Raw genomic sequence first — 24,023 nt, forward strand, 5'->3', positions numbered from 1 at the left:
TATAGATCCATTTGCACTCTATGGGTCTAACCCCATCAGGCGGGTCAACCAAGTTCCAAACTTGATTGTTTCCCATGGAATCTATCTCGGATCTCATGGCACTTTGCCATTTCTCAGAATCTGGGTCCATCATTGCTTCCACATAAGTCGCAGGTTCGTCATCGTCTAATAATAACAAATCCCCACACAACTCATGGATTCTTGCTGACCTTCGTGGTTGTGGCGGTGTTTCTATTGCCACGGGTATCTCAACTTGTTCTGCTACATTAGCATCACTCGTAGAGTCCTTCCCAACTAGCTCATCTTGAACTTCTTCAAGATACACCTTCTGTCCACTTTTCTCTCTTTTGAGAAACTCTTTCTCTAAGAAAACATCATTCCGAGCAACAAACACTTTGCCCTCTGATCGGTTGTAGAAGTAATACCCTAAAGTTTTCTTCGGATATCCCACGAAAAAGCATTTGTCTTTTTCTAAAAATTTGGGGTTGTGAAGTTTATGTCAAATGACTTATGACAGATAAACTAACACCTAGCAGCCCGTTCGCCGCGACCTCCTCCACCGAGCTGGCGAGCCACGGCTGCCGCCATTGAGCCGGCGAGCCTCCACGATGGATGCTCCAGCAAGCAGGCGAAGGGGGCGAGATTCATGTGACGCTACAGCCATCGACAAGTTGCCTGTGTCGCTATCGCACATCGAGGTCCATGTGTCGCTGTTGACCTCCGCGCCGACGTGCCTCCATTCGTCTAAACAAAGCCTATATTGCAAGAGTATGTTTCAAGTGTTTCAGATGTTTAATCTCGATGTTGCAAATGTTTCATCTTAATGTTGCAAAAGTAGATCGAAATGTTGCACTTGTTGCAGTGGCTATACACATATGTTTTTAAGTGTATGTTCCAAATGTTTTATCTCATTTTCTAGACGTATGTTTGCAAGTGTTTCATGTGGATGTTGCATGTGTTTTCTCACATATGAAATGTTTTGAGTTATTTTTTGCATGTGTTTGTTTCAAATGCTTCAACTGTTTTGTACGTATATTAAGTGTTTCATCGGGATGTTTCAAAAGTAGATCTGGTGTTGCAGCTAGTGTTTCAGAAGCATGTTTCATGTGTTTCATCTGCTTTTCAGATGTTTGTTGCAAGTGTTGCATCTGGATGTTTCAAAAGTAGATCGGGTGTTGCATCTGTGTCTTCGCTTTTCTGCTACCTCACCTTTGCCTCGGTGTCTCCTCCTCCTCCCGACGCCGGCTGGGCATCCGTTGTCCCCTCCCCCTCTTCTGGATGCTGGCGTAGCCACCTGCTGCAGTTGCTGGCCGCGTGCATGCGTGTGAGAAGCATAGCGGGTGTGAGTGGGGACTTCCCATGTGCAGTCGGACGGGTCTGGCCCCACGTAGGCGGGCGTGGGATGCAGGTGCCTGGCGGGAGACGGAGTCCAGATGTAGGCGTCAGGGCGCTAGCACTGCCGTTGTATCTCACCTGTTTATCTTATCACCGGAGATTTATTGGGACCAAACTTAAATTAGTTACCCTGGACGACTTACACCTGACGCCTTCACCTATCCTGGCACGAAATGTCGATCACTGTAGTTAATTTAGTTTTAGAAGAAACGTTCAGATCATGCTTACAACAAAAGCAAGACTATACAGAAAAAAACAGTGTAAATTAAATTGCAGATAAAGCTTGCCTCAGTTTTTCCCTTCTCCAAACCCCACTCATGTGGGAGCCTTCGGCATTGGGTCCGTGCCCCCTCCCCTCCCCCTCCTCCTCCGAGAAAGGGTCATTACTAATAAATAAAATAAAATAGAATGCCCTAGCAAAGAGATTGACCATGCAATGAAATGATTAACTAATTAATTACTTAAAACCAAAAAAAATATGATCAGTTTGCGCGAGGAAACTACTTGTTCTGTTAGAACTACAAGTGAAAAGAGTAAACTATAAACTACAGGGAATTTGGCATGCTGCAATTTAATTTACATTGTGCAAACTGAAGAGAGTAATAAACTGCAGAGGATAGGGAATTTATTAATGTAACTTCCACTAATTCAGATAAAACCACCAAACAAAGTTTCCTTTTTCTTAGCAGAATTAATTTCTATTAGAAAAGATGATGCAAGGCTCGGTAATTTGAGAACATCTGCCTCTCCACTAACCTTCGGTAAGGTGGGTTGCACACAAGTGATGGGCAATAAACAAATTGTATTGAAAAAACAAAACGTCTAGCACCGGAACGTCCGGATGGAGCTAGCGTCCAGACAGCCACGCCTATTGCGTCTGCTTTATGTGGGGCTCACGCCGCTCCATGTCCCGCGCCCAAATTGTGGCGCCCCCTCCACACCCACGCGCATGCAGAAGGGCCCAGCAGCTGCAGCACGTGGTTGCTGCAGATGGGTCCCACTGCAACATGTGCATCACCAAAATCTACTTTACAACATCTATATGAAATACTTGCAACATGCGCTCGAAACAATTGAAACACTTGCAACATACTTCTAAAACACCAGGAAAACACGTTTATAGCCATTGTAGACACATATGCAACATCTAGATAAACAATTGCAACATACGTATGAAACACCCAAAACACTTGAAAACATACCGTTGCAACATGCATGTATATGCAAACATCCAGATCTACTTTTGCAGTATCCATATGAAACAATTGCAATATACGTCTGAAATAGATGAAACATTTGGGACATACACTTGAAAACACCATTGCAACATGTGTAACATCACGATCTAATTTTACAACATTGATATAAAACACTTGCAACATATCTCTGAAACATTTGAAACACTAGAAGTAGACGCTTGCAACATGCAGTTTCAGCGCAAACATCTCCTTGCCGCTTGGGAGGATGGATCCTCGTTAGCGTGTGGAGTTCTATCTAGGCCGTCGCGGGCTGCACGCGAGCGAGTTCTGCCCTGGCCATGGCGAACTGGGTAGGTAGGCACGAGGACGTGCATGGGCAAGCTCCGCTTGAGCTGTCATGAGCTGCACGTGGGTGAGCTCCACCCCCAGCCACAGCGAGCTAGGCAGGCGGACGCGGAGGTCTTCTTGGCCGCCGACTAGGCATCTGGCCCCATGGTGGAGGCGACAAATGGTCTCCCTTACCGTGAGTAGGCGGTGCAGCACGACCGGTGGAGCTCATGCATACGCGGCTAGCGGCGGCACTCAATGCTCGTGCATATGCGGACGGCGGCAGTGCTCGTGCGTACGCAACCGAAGGGTGGACGGTGCGGTGGAGTCGATGTGAATGGGAAAGATAAGATGTCCCTCTCTTTTCTTTTCTTTTTGAGAAACCGTGTATGCTGATGAGGGAAGCAAGCCTGTGGGCCGGTCCATAGCCTAGCTAGCCGCGTCCGGATTGACCGACACGGTGAAAGCTCTAGTTTGGTTTTGGTGAATTGATGAAACCCTAAGTGCTAACCTAGTTTATCAAGTGATCATGAGATAGGTAGCACACTCCAAGTTGCGAAGCAAACAAAGATCATAGCATGATGATGATGACACCATGATGATGATCAAATGCTTGGACTTGGAAAGAAGAAAGAGAAAAACAAAAAAGCTTAAGGCAAAGGTATAAACCATAGGAGCTATTTTGTTTTGGTGATCAAGACACTTGGAGTGTGTGATCACATTTAGGTTTGATAGCCGTACTATTAAGAGGGGTGAAACTCATGTCGTAATGCGGTTATCAAAGTGCCACTAGATGCTCTAACTCATTGCATATGCATTTAGGATCTAGTGGAGTGCTAACACCCTTGAAAATGTTTGTGAAAATATGCTAACACTTGTGCACAAGGTGATACACTTGGTGGTGTTGGCACATCTACAAAGGATTCGGCGCTTTCGAGAAAATGGAATGCCTATTTTCTATTGCGCTGGATGCAAATTCTTTTGGTTGGCACATTGGAGCAAGGGTGAAGAAGTTAGAAGTGAAAAATAAGTTGATCGCGAAGACGCTGGCGTCGGTCAACTGACTGGACACTGGGTCTGAAAGCACCGGACCCTGGTAGCATGCGTCCGGTCAAACTGACGGGTCTACACAGTACCGAGGGTATTGCACCGGACGCTGGTCTATGTCCGGTCAAGGTGGACCGAATGCGTCTGGTCGAAGAAATACGCCTCGGGGAGCTTACTAGAAACGATCGGATGCTGAGGCTTCTGCGTCCGGTCAGTTTTGCCGGTGCATCCGGTCAGCTTCGTAGTCGTTGAAATCTGACGAACAGCGTTTGAAGCCGATGACATGTGGCGCACATCGCACGACCGGACGCTGAGGTCCAGCGTCCGGTCAATATGACCGGAGCGTCCGGTCGGCCCGTGTTCAGTACAGTAAAGGGGTACAACGGCTCTATTTCATGGGGGCTTCTATTTAAGCCCCATGGCCGGCTCAAGCTCACTCTCTTGCACATTTTCATTGACATAGCAACCTTATGAGCTTAGCAAAAGTCCTCCCACTCATCTCCATCATTGATTCATCATCTTTGTGAGATTGAGAGAGAATCCAAGTGCATTGCTTGAGTGATTGCATCTAGGGGCACTTGGTATTCGTGTTGCGCTGCGAATTTCGCTTGTTACTCTTGGTGGTTGCCACCACCTAGATGGTTGGAGCAGCGGTGGAGGATTGGCACGAGTTGGTGATTATTTGTGGCCATCTCCACCACCTAGATAAAAAGAAGCATGTTGAAACTTGTGATGTAGGTGTAACTTGTGATTTAATTGATACATCACTATCTATACCTATCATTGTTGCTCCTACTAATCCTTCTTGTAGCACTTCCACTTCTACCTTATCTAGTAGTGATGGTCTCACTTGTGATGCCTCACTAGTGGTTGAGAATGAGAACCTCAAGAAGGAGGTCACTAAGCTCACTCACACCTTAACTAAAGCTTATGGTGGTGAGGACCGCTTGCTTATGTGCTTGGGTAGCTAAAGAGCTTCTCTCTACAAAGAGAGATTGGGCTATACCCCTAAGAAAGGCAAGGCGGCCTTTGCTCCTCACAAGGCTAGTTTTATGAAGAACAATGGTCGATTTTGCACTAGTTGTAAGCAAGTGGATCACAAAAAGCAAGAATGCAAAAACAAGAGCAAAAATGCTAATTTATCCTCCATTAAGCTTGATTCACGCTATATGCTTACTAAGGGCACAAATGGTGTGAAGGCTAAGTTCATTGGTAAACCATGGATGGGCTCAAAGAAGAAAGTTATTTGAGTACCAAAGAGCTTAGTGACTAACCTTCAAGGACCCAAGCAAGTTTGGGTACCTAAAAAAATTGATCTTCTTTTGTAGGTTAATTACAAAGCCAGAGGAAGGCATTGGGTTCTTGATAGTAGGTGCACTCAACACATGACCAGTGATGCAAGAATGTTCAACTCAATCAACACCAATGGCAATGATGGTTATGATAGTATCACATTTGGTGACAATGGCAAAGGCAAGGTCAAAGAGCTTGGTAAGATTATAATATCTAATGACATGAGCATATCCAATGTGTTGCTAGTAGAAAGCTTGAACTTCAATTTGCTATCCGTGGCTCAATTGTGTGATCTTGGATTCAAATGCATATTTGGAGTAGATGATATAGAGATCATAAGTGTAGATGGCTCTAACTTGATCTTCAAAGGCTTTAGATATGAGAATCTATACTTGGTTGATTTCAATGCTAGTGAAGCTAAATTATCTACATGCGTGTTCACTAAGTCTAGCATGGGCTGGTTATGGCATAGAAGGCTTGGTCATGTTGGAATGAAATAATTGAATAGATTGATTAAGCATGACTTAGTTAAAGGCTTGAAAGATGTTGTGTTTGAAAAGGATAAGCTTTGTAGCTCTTGTCAAGTCGGCAAACAAGTTGGAAACACCCATCCTAAGAAAAGCATGATGAGCACTAGTAAAGCATTTGAGTTATTGCACATGGATTTGTTTGGGCCAACACAATACACTAGCATCGGTGGTAACAAATATGGTTTTGTGATAGTGGATGACTACACTAGATACACATGGGTATTCTTTCTAGTGGATAAAAGTGATGTGTTTGCAATATTCAAATTATTTGTCAAGGGCATTCACAATGAGTTTGAAACAACCATCAAGAGAGTTAGAAGTGACAATGGTAGTGAGTTCAAGAATACTAGAATTGATGAGTTGTGTGATGAATTTGGAATTAGACATCAATTCTTGGCCAAATACACACCTCAATCAAATAGCCTTGTTCAGAGAAAGAATAGAACACTCATTGATATGGCAAGGTCTATGCTTAGTGAGTACAATGTGAGTCAATCTTTTTGGGCCAAAGCTATCAACATGGCTTGTTATTGTAGCAACCGCCTCTATTGTCACCAATTGAAAGAGAAGACACCATATGAGCTATTGAATGGTAGAAAGCCCAACATTGCATATTTTTAGGTCTTTGGTTGTAAATGCTATATCTTGAAGAAAGGTACTAGATTGGGCAAGTTTGACAAGAAATGTGATGAAGGATTTCTACTTGGTTATTCCAATACAAGCAAAGCATATAGAGTTTGGAATTTGGATAGTTGTACTCTTGAGGAGGTTCATGATATTGAATTTGATGAAACCAAGGGTTCACAAGTAGAAGATGAGAACTTGAAAGATGTTAGAGGCATTCAACTTTCAAATGCCATGAAGAACATAGATATTGGTGAATTGAGGCCTAGGCAAGTGAATGATGATGAAGATGATCAAGTGCAAGTGCTCTCTAACTCAAATGTGCAAGATGATACAAATCAAGTTAGTGCAAGTGGCTCTCATGATAATGAACAAGATCAAGTGGCTAGTACATCATCTCAACCCAATAATCAAGCAAATGCAAGTAATCAAGTTTCAATCCTCCAACCAACCAATGTTACAAGAGATCATCCTTTGGACATTATAATTGGTGATATTTCAAGAGGTGTACAAACAAGATCAAGATTGGCATCATTTTATGAACACTTCTCATTTGTGTCATCCATTGAACCAAAGAAGATAGATGAATCTTTGAAGGATGTTGATTGGGTGAATAATATGCATGAAGAATTAAATAACTTTACAAGAAATCAAGTATGGAAATTAGTAGAGAGACCAAAGGGACACAATGTGATTAGAACCGAATGGGTCTTTAGAAACAAGCAAGATCAAGATGGGATAGTAGTAAGGAACAAAGCAAGATTAGTAGCACAAGGCTATACACAAGTTGAAGGTCTTGACTTTGGAGAAACATATGCCCTGATTGCTAGATTGGAAGCAATAAGAATCTTGCTAGCCTATGCTTGTACTCACAACATCAAGCTCTATCAAATGGATGTCAAGAGTGCATTTCTCAATGGCTACATCAATGAAGAAGTATATGTTGAGCAACCTCCCAGTTTTGAAGATGATAAGAAGCCCAACCATGTGTACAAGTTGAAGAAGGCATTATATGGCTTGAAGCAAGCACCTAGAGCATGGTATGAGAGATTGAGGGACTTCCTCCTCTCTAAAGGGTTCACAATAGGCAAGGTTGACATCACTCTTTTCATCAAGAAGATTGGAAAAGATCTATTTGTGTTGCAAATATATGTTGATGATATCATATTTGGATCAACCAATCAAGAATTTTGTGATGAGTTTGAAAAGATGATGGCTAATGAGTTTGAGATGTCCATGATTAAAGAGTTGAGTTACTTCCTTGGTCTTTAAATTAAGCAATCAAAGAATGGTATATTTGTGAGTCAAGGCAAGTATATCAAGGACATGATCAAGAAGTTTGGCATGATTGATAGCAAAGTCATTAGCACACCAATGGGAACAAATGACAACTTGGATAGTGATGCAAGTGGCAATATGATGGATCAAAAATTATATCGGTCTATGATTGGAAGCCTACTCTATGTGACCGCATCAAGGCCGGATGTCATGTTTAGTGTATGCATGTGTGCAAGATTTCAAGCCTCACCAAGAGAAAATCATTTGAAGGCTACAAAGAGGATATTGAGGTACTTGAAGCATACACCAAATGTTGGTTTATGGTATCCCAAAGGAGCAAAGTTTGAGCTAGTAGGTTACTCCGACTTGGATTATACGGGATGCAAGGTTGAAAGGAAGAGCACCTCGGGTACATGTCAATTGTTGGGAAGATCACTTGTTTCATGGTCATCAAAGAAGCAAAATAGTATTGCATTATCAACCGCCGAAGCCAAATACATATCCGCCGGTAGTTGTTGTGCACAAATACTTTGGATGAAGGCCACTTTGAGTGACTTTGGAATCAAGTTCAAGAAAGTGTCATTGCTATGTGATAATGAGAGTGCAATCAAGCTAACCAACAATCTGGTTCAACATGCAAGAACAAAGCACATTGATGTCCGCCAGAGATCACCAACAAAAAGGGGACATTTGCATTGAGAGTGTAGGCACCGAAGATCAACTTACCGACATATTCACCAAGCCATTGGATGAGAAAAGGTTTTGCAAGCTAAGGAATGAGTTGAACATATTGGATTTCTCAAATATGTGTTGATGCACCCCCCACTAATATGACATGTCTTTCCTTCGAGCAATCCAAGGTAAAAGTTGATTGGCATGACATACATCCTTGCTAAGGACATGTTTAGTACATCTAGTCATATTTTCAATCTAATTAGGACCTTTCAAGTGGTTCTATTTTATTAGGCTGATTCATAAAAATCAAATGATTTTGATGTCTATATGGTATCACTATTGCTTCTATGCTTGACTTGATCTAGTGATGACATATGACATGTTTAAGGGCTTATAAACCTAGTGTTTAATCTAGAAAATAAACTATAAGTGTTTAACTCAACATGGTACAAGATAACCCTTATTTGGAGGTGTGAAGAAGCTTGTCCTTGGATCAAACCAAGTTAAATCTCTTTGGCAAATAATCTAGATTGGACCAAATTTAGGAAAATAACCCTCACCCCATTGATTGACATTAATAATCTTGACCCTACAAGTAATACTATCTATATTTAAAACCTTTGTGGTCATTGATGACAAAGGGGGAGAGAAACAAAGATAGTAGCAAAGATAGTGAAAAAGGGGAAGAAATATCATAAAGAAAAAACATATGATATCTTGATATATGACATAGGGGGAGAGATATGACGAAGGAAAGGGATCAACTAAAATTTTGAGCATACAAGTAGAGGGAGCAAGCTCATGAACTTGTATGGTGCATTTGAATGTGCATTTCATATGTTTGCTTGCATGGCACAGTATTAAATTTAAACATCCATGCTTGTGTGATGTATGTTAGTTATAAGATTGAATGATGAATTGAAATCACTAGATAACTTTCTTTTCAAGTATTGTTTCCAAGTGGTATTAAGCTAACCATGGTGCTAAGGATGGTATATTGGTGCACTCCGATTGGTATCACGCTTCGAAGGTCCATCTCTTATACCTTAGCATCATGTGGTAGACATTGACTCCTATATTTCCTATCTAAGCATATGTGCAAGCTACAATCCAAACTCTTAGCACATATGTAGGGGGAGCAATTGCTACCATTTGGGGTTCATGAAACTTGTCCATATCCTTTTACACATGGTAAATATGCTTGGGCAAGCAACATGGATTCAATTGAATTTCAATTCATATCTTTGTGAAAGAGTTGTCATCAATTATCAAAAAGGAGGAGATTAAAAGCTCTAGTTTGGTTTTAATGAATTGATGAAACCCTAAGTGCTAACCTAGTTTATCAAGTGATCATAAGATAGGTAGCACACTCCAAGTTGCGAAGCAAACAAAGATCATAGCATGATGATGATGACACCATGATGATGATCAAGTGCTTGGACTTGGAAAGAAGAAAGAGAAAAACAAAAAAGCTCAAGGCAAAGGTATAAACCATAGGAGCTATTTTGTTTTGGTGATCAAGACACTTGGAGTGTGTGATCACATTTAGGTTTGATAGCCGTACTATTAAGAGGGGTGAAACTCATGTCGTAATGCAGTTATCAAAGTGCCACTAGATGCTCTAACTCATTGCATATGCATTTAGGATCTAGTAGAGTGCTAACACCCTTGAAAATGTTTATGAAAATATGCTAACACTTGCGCACAAGGTGATACACTTGGTGGTTGGCACATTTGATCAAGGGTGGTCAAGTTTGGGAGCAAGGGTAAGAAACTCCACCGGCGGAGTGCGAACAGTCCGACGGTGCCACCGGCGCCCTAGACAGAAAAGACGGAGGTCACTAGAAGTGACCGAACGCTGGCCTCGGTTGGACCGGCATGTCTGGTCAGGTGTAGCAGCGAAGACGTTGGCGTCGGTCAAATGACCGAACGTTGGGTCGCTCTACGACCGGACGCTGAAGGGCTGCGTCCGATCGTGTTGTCGGTCGGCACAGTGATTAGGGTTAAGCACCGGATGCTCGGCAGTGTCCGGTCAAGCATGACCGGACGCGTCCGGTCGGCAAAAACACGTTTTGGACCCTTACTATAAACGACCGGACGCTGAGGGTCCAGCGTCCGGTCAGCTCTGTCGGAGCGTCCGGTCAACATTTTGACCGTTGAGATCAAACGTTCACAGTTGAACGCAAGAGACACGTGGCCACCATCGGGCGACCGGACGCTGAGGAGCTGCGTCTGGTCAGCCCGTGTTATGCCCAGTGAAGGGGTATAATGGCTCTATTTCGTGGAGGCTTCTATTTAAGCCCCATGGCCGGCTGTAGCTCACATCTTTGGCCATTTTCATTGACATAGAAACCTTGTGAGCTTAGCCAAAGCCCCCCCCACTCATCTCCATCATTGATTCATCATCATAGTGAGATTGGGAGAGAATCCAAGTGCATTGCTTGAGTATTTGCATCTAGAGGCACTTGGTGTTCGTGTTTCGCTGTGGATTTCACTTGTTACTCTTGGTGGTTGCCGCCACCTAGACGGCTTGGAGCAGCGAGGATCGTTGAGCGAAGGGTGGTGATTGTCTCCGGCTCCGATCGTGGTGATTGTGAGGGGTTCTTGACCTTTTCCCTGCGGAGCGCCAAAAGGTACTCTAGTGGATTGCTCGTGGCTTGTGTGATCCTCATCTTGTGTTGGTTGTGCGGCACCCTATTAAGGGTTTGGCGTGTGAAGACAATTAGCGCGTGAACCTCCAAGTGAGTGTATCGCCACAACGAGGACTAGCTTGCCGACAAGCAAGTGAACCTCGATAAAAAAATCATTATGTTCATCATTGATTCCGAGGTGTTTGGTCCTCATTGTTATTCATCCTTGTGATTGATTGGTTCATTCGTCTACACGGCTGTATAACCTTCTTGATCACTCTCTTTACTTTATCGCAAACTAGTTGACAAGCTTTTTAGTGTAGTTAGTTGTGAGAGCTTGCTTGCTTGGTTAGTGTGGCTCTTTAGTTAGCCTTTGAGAGCACACTAACATAGAGTAGTGTCATAGCTATTGTGTGAATAGATACTATCTAAACTAGAATTGTGATAGGTGGCTTGTATTTTGAGTAGGCTAGCGCAACACTTGCTTCGCCTCATAATCGTCTAACCTTTTTGTTAAGTGTTGTTGTAGAAATTTTTATTAGGCTATTCACCCCCCTCTAGCCATTAGGACCTTTCACACAGAACAGACGCCCATGATAGAGCATTAGTGGAAAAAAACCCCCAACAATTGTATCAACACCAATCACTGTATAGAACGAACTTCTCGTCAGGGTGTTTAGTAAGCCTTGTAGATTGGAACACCTCCCTTACCCAATTCAATTTATATCAAATTAACTCTCTTCATTTTTCAAACAAACTCTCTTTCTCGACCAACTTCGCCCTATATTTTTATTTTGTCAACCCAACCAATTCAACTCACCAACTTTTTGAATCCTCAGGTTTGTTGTGAGAATCCATAGGTTTATAAATTTGCATAAAAGATATAGGTCCACATTAAAATTCAGACCCCCCTAGATCTAAAATCTTATGTTCACACTAGAATTTTATTAAAGTTAGCTAAAATTTATTGCAAACAATTCAATGCAACAATGAGCTATTTCAGGCTAATTAGCACTGCCAGATTAACATGAGCCCCACATTAAAGCCAAACACTTAAACTAAACCCCTGCGTTGACACCTTAAAACTTATTGGAAGTTAACATAAATTTTGTTGGATACTATTCAATATGATATGGATCTATTTTGTGCCAATTAGCATGGTACAATCTGCATGTGGATCCTGCATCAAAAGTTGATGTTCACACCTTAGAATGTTAACAAAATTGATTGAAATTTGTAGGATATGAATCAAAATGGCATGAAGCTACTCTGTGCCAACTAGCATAGCAAGATCTACCTGTGGATCCCACGTTAAAAGTCGAAACCTAAAACTAAAAGTCTATGTTTACACCATAAAATTTTACGAAATTGAATAAAATTTATTTGATATGATTCAAAATGATAGGAAGCTATTTTGTACCAATTAACATGGCAAGATCTACTTGTGGGCCTAAAAAAAGCGACTTAAAACTAAAATCTCGCGTCAAATGTTAAAATTTTAACAAAACGGACTAAAATTTGCTAAATATAATTTAATGCAATAGGAAGCTACGTAGTGCCAATTCTCATAGCTAGATGAACATGTGGGTCCCACATCAAGGTAATCTTTTTGTTAGGAACATCAAGGTAATCTATTAGCTTTAACATCTACTTCCTCCGTCCTGTCATAGTCTAGCATTCAAAATTTATCCTCGAATATAATGCATTCTAGAGGACAAAAAAACCAGTTATGTATTAAATACTTTTTATTTATTAGCCAATCACCATTAATTATGTTGATGATAGCGTATGATTAAGAAATAGAATGAGGTTACGTGCGTCTTTTATGTTCTCTCTTAATATGTCTTAAAATTCTTAGAATGCACTATATCACAGGACATAGAGAGCAGTACATTCAATGACTCAACCCATTTTAAACTAATAGATATGTATACTATACAATATATAGAAACCCCAAACCCATTCCAATCCATTCAAAGTGTACACATTTAAGAACTCAACCCATTAAACCTATTTCAACTCAACCCATTAGTAGGCATAGGTGATGGCATTAAAATGCAAATCTACTTATATTGCAAGTGCAGAATTATGTCATAATATTTTTTTTCCTTGGCAACATTTCAAGATTTATATCGAACTCAAAGAATAAATGAGACAGGTGAGCTTAGATTAGATAATAAACAACAGCCCCGTTCGCATGCCCTTAAACCCGGCTTGATCCGCTTCTTTTTTTTATCCGGAACAGTGTTTTCCTCTCATAAATTCTTCTAGATTCCTCCGAGCGAACGGGGCATTCTTTGCCTACAGTAGCTTCTTTACAGTGTTGTTGATCTGTTGTTGGGACTTTCACACATGGTCCAAGGAACGAGCGGTGGCAAGCGCCACTAGTTACACGTCAAGTCGGTGTGGGTAAAGATTGCAACACATTTTAATGTGTTAGAGCATCTCTAACAGATGGAGTAAAATTAATCCTCTTTCCCTAAAACCAGCAATAAAGGAGATTGAAGAAAAAAAAAAAAACATTGTCCACCAGATCTCCTTTCCCTAAAGTTTTTTCTCAATCCCTCGAATTCCCACCTCAATCCTCAAATGAAGGGGAACAACCACCAGTTTTCTCAAACCCCTTTCTTTCTCCTCATCTCACTGATGTCGCGGGTCCACTGTCGTCGCCGCGAGCACGCTGGTCACCACGCCGCCACCGCGCCAGGCGAATGAGCGCACGGGCCGGCCGCGCTGGGTAGGCGAGCCCGCAGCGCCGCCGCTATGCCGGTCGAGCTTGGTTGGGGCGCTTTGCCGCCCTTGACCGATGAGCGGACGAGCGAGCAAGCTGGCCACGCCGCGCCTTGGCCGGCGTGCGAGCAAGCTAAGCGGTGGTTCCGTCATGCCCGTGAGCCGAGACAGAGGATGGAGGGAGAGGAAAGAGAAAAAAGGAAGAGGAAAGGAGGGAGGTGCCACTGACATAGAGTCCCACATATGTAACGGGGATGAGTTTTCTCAGCATGCTACATCAGGTCTCCCCTATAAACTCCAAATCAGTTTTCTCAATCCCCTATAGGAGATTTTAAGGGAAAGAGAAAAGGGAAGCTAAGCCTTACCGTACTTGAACAACTCTCGCTCAATTTAAAATGTCCCCTCCTCATGCAGCAACCTCCAAGCTTTTACGCCCACAATACATGCCAATGCAAGCATAATATACTAGTAGTAGGTCCAAATAGGAATGAAAACTTTAAGCTACTATCTATCCAACACAAGCATATTCTTGTTGCCCCTATAACTCTTTCTCTCCTCTCCACTTTTTCTCTCTTAGGCCTTTAGTTCCAAAAAAGTTTTTCCAAAAAGTAATACAGTAGCAATCACGTTGAATCTTGCGATACGTGCATAGAGCATTAAATGTAGACGAAAAAAAAACTAATTGCACAGTTTAGTTGAAAATCGCGAGACGAACGTTTTGAGCCTAATTAGTCCATGATTGAATACTAATTGCCAAATAAAAACAAAAATACTACAATAACAAAATTCATAAATTTTGTCTAACTAAACAAGACCTTACGGTAAGGCTATCGTAGCTTCTGCAGGTACTACTGCCACCTACCACCTACAGAATATTCACTTTTTTATCTGAGCCTAGTTGGTCTGACAAGGCATACATCAAAGCTATTGTATTAGGGGTGCTCTTAGACCGTCTCCAACAATGAGACCTAAATCCAACACCCATTCTCTAATTTAGGTCATATACAGTAAAAAGACCCTGGTACCTAAAATCTAGATTCTCCAACAGGCCACGCAAGTTCGTGGCGCCTCACACCTCCGGCGCCTGCGTGGTGGCGAGCCCCATGTCGAAGACGGAGCAGCCGGCCCTGGCGAGCCCCGCGAAGAGCGCCGCGCCGAGCCGCGGGCCTGACAGACACCCGCAGCTGCTGGGGCTCCTGCAACTCGGCCCAGAGCCGGATCTCCTCGCGCAGCCACTCCCCGAAGCTCTCGGCGATGACCTCGACCGCCAGCGGCGTCAGGTCCACGGCACGGCCTTTCTCGCCCTCCAGCGCCGCGCCAGCGGCTCCTCGCAGCAGCCCTGCCTGGCCGCGTCGGCCGCGCGCGCCGCGGACCTGCCTGGAAGCGCCGATGGCTCCCCGCCTCGGGCTCGCCGAGCCGAGCCGGTCGCGCCCCGTCGCGAGCCGCGCCTCGCCGCGGGCCCACCACAACAGCGCCAGACATTTGTGTAGTCTCCCTCGCGAGACGCTTATTTGCCTTTCAATTGGGCTGGTACGCAAAATGCGTCCTTTGTTTGGGTGTTCCGTTGGAGCTCGTTTCTTGCTATCCAAAACACTATGCAGCACCTATTTTAGGTTTGGGTGGTATCGTTGGAGACAGTCTTACACCCTTTGATCTTGTCCTACTCCCTAAAAAAGGCCTATGCCCACTCTCTCCCTTTAAAAAGCTCAACATCTCACTATCGATAAAGGTGTTGTTACCTCCATTAATATAATGGTTAGCTTACACAGCTTATTATGCTACCTGCGCAATCGCTTACTGCGTTCACTCGCCATCTTCCCACTAATGATTATTCTAGTCACCGCGACTAGGATTACAACTATGCATATAGGCCTAGAAACTAGATGAAAAATTAAAGAGTAAGAACACACAACAAGAATGATCAAGCTACATGCTCTTTACTTTATCTAGTTGTTTGGCTGCAGTAGTTGTGAGTTAGAAATGAGTCAATCTTGCCTCAGGTTCCCAAAGATTCTCTGAAATCTGGTAGAGCTCTTGTATCATTTCAAATCTTTGAAATCAGGTAGAGATCTTGTATCATTCCCTTTATAAGACTTAAGTTTTAATATATTTATCTTCTCTATTTATCTTTGAGCCAATTTACCTTCTGCAATTCACTTTATCCTAATTGCTTCTGGAAGCGACGGAGAAGAAAGTTAATATTAAGGAAGGGATAGATGGGCCCACCAGCAAGAATTTGCTACAAACAGGTCTCCATTCCTCGTATTTTTGGCATGTTTCCTAGCGATGATTCTCTAGGTAGAAAATCATATCATGGCAGTCAATGGTCAATCCAGAGCGAATAAAACCAAGGGCCTGTTTGGTAGAGCACCACTTGATTCTGATTCTCTATGGTTGATTCTCTGAGAGAAGTGATTCTGTGGCTGAAAGTGATTCTCTTTGATTCTTTAGCATAAACTCTTGAAATCATGACGGAGAATCACTTGACAGAATCAGGAAAAGCTACTTTTTTCAGCTCTCAGCCTCCTAGTTCATTTCAGAGAATCATTTCACGGAATCAGCAGAGAATCACTTCTCTCTGAAAAACTATTTGGCAGAGCTCCTGCTCGATTCAGCAGAGAATCAGCTCTGGGCCCAATAAGTTGTCAAGTACTGGCAGGTTTCTGCAACAAAATACTCTGATAGTAACTTGTAGCCACTCTTTCAAGTGAAAAATGCGGGCATGAATATTGTTGACCATCACAAGGAATGGAATTATGTTCACATGGCTCACTGCCTCACTGATTGCAACACAAGATGTTTCACTGTTAGAACACATGATAACACAGCCAGAAACATCTAAATCTATTGATATCATTTCAAATCTATTGATAACACAACCGGAAAGCCTAATTGCGAAAATCAAGGAGGAAGCAAGAACCTGAGGCTCAAGGAGATTATCTCGAGAGACTAGTCCTCTAGTGGAGCTCTTTGACTTTATGATTTTTCCCTCCGTATTGAGCTTCTATTTCATGTTTAAACTCACTCTTCTCCTCTATGCCGGGTAGAACTCCTACTGGTCGTTTCAAAAAGAAAAAAAAAAAAGGAAATTTGGCCAAGCATCGCAGTTGACAGCACTAGATATGTGCACATAAAAAAAACAAAAATAAAACATGTTTGCATTGCTACAAGGTCAGTCCTACTAAATGTTCCTGGTGCACTCAGAATAGTTACTTGGAAATTATTCAGCCCTACTGCATAAAAATCAACATAAAAAGGCAGACAAATGACAGAAGTCAACACTTGTTCACAGATAACTTGCTTTCTAAATTCATTACATCCTTATCAGTAACAATAAAAACGTGTACAGTTCCAGAAAAGTATAATTATCAGCAAAAAATATATTGCTGGCATGATTCAAAGGCAAAAAGTCCTCATCCACTACATCGCTAATCTTGAAATAGTGCGTTTTAGAAACACATGCCTGTCTGAGGATCATAATTCAGTCTTGATGCATCTTTGATATTGCCTGATGCAGCTGATAACTGAGAAAAACATTGTAGTGCTCATAAGTCATAAAAATCGCAGATAGAAGAATGGTATACTCATTTCCATCTTTAAGGACAAAATATCACTCGATCCCCAAACCAGCCAATCACAACAAAGAATGGCTCCTCCAACACGAAACTCAATTGATCAATCAAGCTAGAAACCACTTGGAATGTCAGCTTACATGGATTCATATCTAAGCAGCATGATCTGAAGACAAAATTATTTGCCAATCTTAAACGGTCTTCATATCTAAGGCTTCTAAGCAACATGGTATGAAGACAAAAATATGTGCCATTTATCTACTGATTGGCACAAAGACATGGAGAATCAGTTTAGTCCAGTATACCCTTCTAAAGAAACCAATGACAAATCTGAGCAATCCTAGTTGACACTAGGTGATGTTAATGCCCTTGTGTATAATGGAACATATGGTAGAAACGGGAGATGCACATTGCACCTTAAATCAAGTTCAATCTTGACCACTTCTCCAAGAGTACAGATAACATGCACATCCTTGTGTTTCATATCATAGACCATCAGTGTTTTCTGCTTCCAATCATAGAAGAAAACCAAATTGGCATTTGGATGAAATGCAGCTATGCAGTAGTCCCATCCCCCTCGTGGTCCAAATAGGTTCGGCTTGTCGATGCTTTGCTTGAGGATCCATGTCCACTCCTCTCTGTCCTGATCCTCAAGAACATAGATTGACAGGTCATGATCCTGCCAACCATTATCGTACACATAAAGCAGGCGCCCCTGAGAGTGGCTGATGGTAGAGGAACGGCCATAGCTTGCATTGTGCCGCATGCCAATAGAAAAGAGGCCACCATAACTTACATTGTGCGGCACATGGGAGATCCTCCATGCCTGCACCTCTGTGTCCACCGAGATGACAGCAGCATTGGAGACGTTGCAGAAATGTAGGAAGCCACCGAAAAAGGTCATCTGTCCGGAGAAGCGGATGTCCCAATGAACCCACATGTCATTGTTTTCCTTGAAAACCCATCTGCCAGTTTCGGATGAGTAGATATCCACTGCCACGACAAAGAACAAGCCCTTGTGGAAGTAGCACTCCTGCACCAGCTGAAACACATGGAAATTTGTGGAGACTGCTGGATCAAAGCCTAGCGCTGCGGAGCAGGTATCCGGTGGACCGTACAGCCCCTGGGTGTGCCTCGGTTGGGGCACTGCAACCCACTACCCGGTGGCCGGATTGCACACGACGTAGAAGGGCGGTGGTGAAGGTCGTTCCCTTGTGTCCTGGCACCGCGAGAGGAGCAGCCCGTTGCAAGAGTCCAGCAGATCCATGTCCCAGCAGGTGGGGAGCAGGAAGGAGAGAGCCGTATCGACCCCAGGCGGAGACGTGGGCAGGCCGACGAATCCACGGGGCCAGGGCGGGTGGCTGCCGCGGTGACGGGAGAAGAAGAGCCCCGACAGCGTCTGCGCGAACCTGCCGCGGTGGTCCGGATCGGAGATGAGGGTCCGCCAGGCCCGCGACACGCACTTGCAGCGGCAAAGCGACTTGGCCGGCAGCCGCGCGAGGATCTCGGCGGCTCTCACCTTCCTCCATCCCCAGCAGCTAGGCGCGGCCGAACCTGCGATTGGGTTGAGGACCCGATTGGATTCACTGCGCTTATTTTTCTCTGGGGTTTCGGGGGATCGAGACTCACTTGATTGCTTGCTCAGCTCTCGGACGGCCCGGAAGAGGAATAAACCCCGCTGCTGCAGATCGTCGCCGGCGTCGCCAATCAACAGGCCCCGCAGCAGGATGTGTGTTCACTCGTGCGCCGCTGCCCGCTGGCTGCGGTCCGACTGTGCGAGAATGCGAGCATGGGAGGCGGACGGGCCGTGGATGAAAGAGAAACCACGGCAAGGGTGCCTTGCGTTCAGTCTTTGTCTTTGCCTACTGCTCAGAAAACTTTCCGAAACAAAAATGCAGGTGCCATGGGAACTGCTTGATGATGCTGGACATAACAAGAGCAGCAGGGGCCAGGGAAGCCTGATTGATAGTACAAAATAGGATAACAAACCACCTCTATTCTCAGTTTCAGCACAATCTTTTTCTAATATACTGTCAGGTTCCTTCAACAAGACCCCTGTAGTAATCACTCTTCAAAAAATGTTGGCACTATATCGTCTCCACAATTGCCATATTGTTTCCTACAACCGAAGATGTGTATTTGTCCACTGAGTTAGCACAATAAATTCAGTTATGCTATAATTGACTCGAACGAGAAAATTTTAATCCATGAACACCATTTCAAAAAATAAACGAATTTAAACATCCATTGCAGTTAATCAACCAGACATGATGATACACAACAAAATGGAAATTACACTATATGTTTGCATTCCCACATATGCAGTTCCACGATTGCTCTTGGTATTGCATGTTCCAAATGGAATCAGGCTAGTAAGCTAGTTACTAAAACTGAAATCAATCAGCATTGAATAAATTCTGCATATAAAAGGTGGAGAATACAAGAAACCATTCCTTCTTAATAGGCATGGCTACATAATAAATCTCATTAAAATATAAGGTTCAGCTGAATTCAAAGGCAATCAGTGCTCCTGTCACAACACTTCAAATGGTGCTTCAAAACTCGCTGTTCGGTGTTCGCTTATCTTAATCCTTCAGAACCCGAATTTCATGAAAATTCTACTTCAATCTTTAACAGTTAATGCACACATCCTTAAAATATTGCTTGATGCAGCCAGCTGACCAAAAAATGTTGATCCTACAGATTTCATCATGCCAGTCAATGGTTAATTAGCGAAAGCCATCAGTAAGTGGTTTCTTCAATGAGATTCCCTGAAGTAACCACACTTTCAAATGCCAACCATATCCATAATTGGCCATTGCTGTTTGTTAAAGCCAAAACGCTAGCATGCCTCACTGTTTGCAAAACAACCAGACAATGGTATCACCACCAGACCCATATAGATCCATCAATATCATTTCAAATAGCTAAGAAATTTGACCAAGATCTGCGGTTAGCAACAAAAAAATGCAGGTACATCATAATAAAACCACACATTGCATTACCACAAATATAATAACAAGTTGCTCCAAGTGCACTCAGAATAGTTACTAAATTAGGAATTATACAGCACCAAACAAGTGGAATAACAAAGGCAGATAAACAAGAAAACATAAAGACTCTTAACAGGTAGTCTACTTTCCAATTCAGTACATCCAGAATTACTAGTAACGTCTAAGACTTGTACCCATCCAACATAGTAAATAGAAGATACGATATATTGCCAGCATGGTTCAAAGGCACGAAGGCCTCATCTGCCATGCTGCTGAAACCAATGCTTGAAATTTCAATCTTCTTGTCAAGAAGCTTCGGAAGCACATGTCTGCGAAGATGATGCATGCATCACTGATATTGCCTGATGTAGCCAGCTAATTGACCAAAGCATTGATAGCAGCTCATATAAATTGTGGATGGCAGATTGACACAAACATATTTCCATCTCAACAGCACCGAAACCCTCTTGAATCACCAAACAAAGCTAATCGCAACAACAAGTGGTTCCTCCATCATGAAACTCCCTAAAATAATTTAGTTTACCAGCTCCTTCTGAAGAAATCAATGCCAAATTTGGACCTTGTATTGAATGTCGTGAGCATTTCTAGCTGAGACTAGATGATGGTAATGCCCCTGTCAGTAGTTAGCCTAGTGTTCTTGTTTTTCATGTTACCTGCTATAAGATATTTACTATTCTCTGTAATGTGTTTCCTTGGCAACCAAGTTGATCATGGTGCCTTGGCAACCAAGTAGGAATCATAGCATCTGCTTTATGCAGTTAGAATATGCTAAGAAGTAGGTACACCACTTGCCTATATATGCAGTGGTTAGCATCTTTGTATCCCTAAGTCATTTTTGCAATACAATCCAAGCGGCCTGTTGGCCAAGCTGCCCTCTGGCAGCCAACAATTGGTATCTAGAGCCGGTTGAGAGATAGGGAAGAGCATGGCCACCTCCGCAGAGAGAGCAGCAGCAGCAGCCGCCGCCGCCGAGCACCGGGCGCAGCGTCTGGCCGCGGCAGAGGCCGCAGCCGCGCAGGCGCAGCAGGCCGCGGAGGCCGCAGCAGCAGCAGCTCGGAACGCAGCCGCCACGGCCGCGGCTCTGCGTCGAGAGTTGGTGGAGGAGGATCCGCCGCGTGATCGCCGCCCGTTTCCGCGGAGGAGTCCGGAGCGCGAGCGCAGGCAGACGCGGTCGCCCGATCGGGATCAGGATCGCCGCCGCGGACGGGCCAGGGGCCGCTCGCCGGTGATCCAGACCGTGTACAAGGACTCTGGCGCAAGTTCCACCTGGCCGATGCTCAACAAGACAAATTACCATGAGTGGGCCTCGATCATGAAGCTGAAGCTCCAGGCGCGGCAACTCTGGGATGCGATCGAGTACCAGGACCTGCCATACCATGAGGACAGGCGCACGGTGGAGGCGATCATCGCCGCCGTGCCACAGGAGATGCAGATGCCGCTGTCCGAGAAGGGATCGGCCAAGGAGGCCTGGGACTCCATCGCCGCCGCGCGAATCGGAGTCGATCGAGTGCGCCGCGCCACGCTCCAGCGACTCCGCAGCGACTGGGAGAAGCTCGCCTTTCGTCCAGGAGAGCAGATCGAGGACTTCACCCTTCGCTTGATGGCCCTGAAGCAGCAGCTTCTTCTCCACGGCGACAACGACATCGATGAAGAGCGCGCGGTGGAGAGACTCCTGCGCGCCGTGCCGCCAAAGTACGCTCAGCTCCGGATCGCCATCGAGACGCTTCTGGACTTCCAGGACCTCACCATCGAGGAGGTGTCTGGACGCTTGAAGACGGTGGACGACATGGAGGCGTTGGACGCGGAACCGGCCGCCATCGGTGGACTGCTGCTGACAAGGGAGCAGTGGCGTGCCAAGGAGAAGGAGGAGGCTGCCGTTTCCGCGTCGGGCAAGGAACCACGACGTCGTCCACGCGGCGGCAAGAAGCAGCGCGGGAAGGGAAATCGCGGTGGCGACGATCGCGGGGTAAACGACGACACCTGCCTCAACTGTGGTGATCGCGGCCACTGGGCGCGCGACTGCCGCCAGCCGCGCCGTGGTGGTGGTGACCGCGGTGGTGGCGGTGGCAACCAACGCGGAGGAGGCTACCGTGTTGGAGGTGATCGAGGAGGAAGGCGCGGTGGAGGGCGTGGCGGAGCTGCTCACGTCGCAGAAGCAGAGGACGATGATGGTGCTCTGTTTTTCGCCCACGGCTTCCTCAAGCTTGACGAGAAGGACGAAGCCGTCTGCTCCAAGGCCACGGTCTCCCTCGACATCAACGAGCCGCGCGCGCGAGTCTTCCTCAACACCAGCGCCAACGAGGAGGCGCTCGACGGATGGTACCTCGACAGCGGGGCCACGCATCACATGACCGGCCGCCGGGAGCTCTTCGCCGAGCTCGACACCACGGCGCGCGGCACGGTGCGGTTCGGCGACTCGTCTCGAGTGGAAATCAAGGGGACCGGCTCCATCGTCTTCCAGGCCAAAAACGGAGATCAGCGCGTCCTCCACGGCGTCTTCTACATCCCAGCGCTCCGGAACTCGATCATGAGTTTGGGGCAGCTCGACGAAGGAGGCTCCAGGGTGGAGATTGATCATGGAGTGCTCCGCATCTGGGACCGGCGTAGTCGTCTTCTCGCCAAGGTACATCGCGGGCCCAGTCGGTTGTACGTCCTGCACTTGGAGGCCGCGCGGCCGGTATGTCTTGCCGCCACGAAAGAGGACGAGTCATGGAGGTGGCATGAGCGCTACGGGCATCTCAGCTTCGAGGCACTGCACCAGCTCGGCAAGAAGGAGATGGTGAGGGGGATGCCGGTGATCAAGCATGCGGAGCAAGTCTGCGACACCTGCGTCACTACCAAGCTCCGCCGCAAGCCATTTCCGCAGCAGGCGCAGTACCGCGCGCAGGCGCCCTTGGACCTCGTCCACGGCGACCTATGTGGGCCGGTGACGCCGGCGACGCCAGGAGGGCGCCGCTACTTCTTGCTGATGGTGGACGACGCCACCCGCTTCATGTGGGCGGTGCTTCTGCCGACCAAGGATGCTGCTGCGGATGCCGTGAAGCGGGTGAAGGCCGAAGCAGAGAAGGAGACCGGCCGTGAGCTCAAGGTACTGCGGACCGACAATGGAGGAGAGTTCACCGTCGGCGAGCTAGCGCAGTACTTCGCCGCCGAAGGAGTCAAGCGGCACTACTCTGCACCACACTCACCGCAGCAAAACGGTGTTGTGGAACGGCGCAATCAGACGGTCGTGGCGACCGCGCGCGCGCTTCTGAAGCAGAGGTCCATGCCGGCCAAATTCTGGGGGGAGGCGGTAATGACGGCGGTGCATCTGCTCAACCGCGCGCCAACAAGAAGCTTGCAAGGCAAGACCCCCCATGAAGCCTGGCATGGACGAGCGCCGGCGGTGAGCTACCTGCGTACATTCGGCTGCGTCGCCTACACAAGGGAGCTCGGACACCTGCGCAAGCTCGACGACCGCGGCAAGGCTGGGGTCTTCATCGGCTACGCCGAGGGCGCCAAGGCCTATCGGGTCCTCGATCCGGTGACGGGACGCGTGAAGGTGAGCCGCGACGTGGTGTTTGATGAAGGGCGCGGCTGGGATTGGTCCAATTCGGCCGCCGGGACGTCTGCTTCCGCCTCCAGTGACTTCGACATCGAGTTCTGGGGAGTCGACACAGACGGAGCCCCGCCGCACACGCCGTCACCAGCTCCAGGGGAGCATGATCCA

At 45.6% G+C, this 24,023-nt stretch overlaps 1 pseudogene; it reads right to left on the reverse strand.

Annotated features, from left to right (window-relative positions):
- Window positions 1-17,018: 17,018 nt before the first annotated feature.
- LOC136507276 (F-box protein At3g26010-like) lies at window positions 17,019-19,032 on the reverse strand (annotated as a pseudogene).
- Between the last annotated feature and the right edge of the window lie 4,991 nt (window positions 19,033-24,023).

This window comes from Miscanthus floridulus, chromosome 15, assembly GCF_019320115.1.
Source record: "Miscanthus floridulus cultivar M001 chromosome 15, ASM1932011v1, whole genome shotgun sequence".
NCBI lineage: Eukaryota > Viridiplantae > Streptophyta > Magnoliopsida > Poales > Poaceae > Miscanthus > Miscanthus floridulus.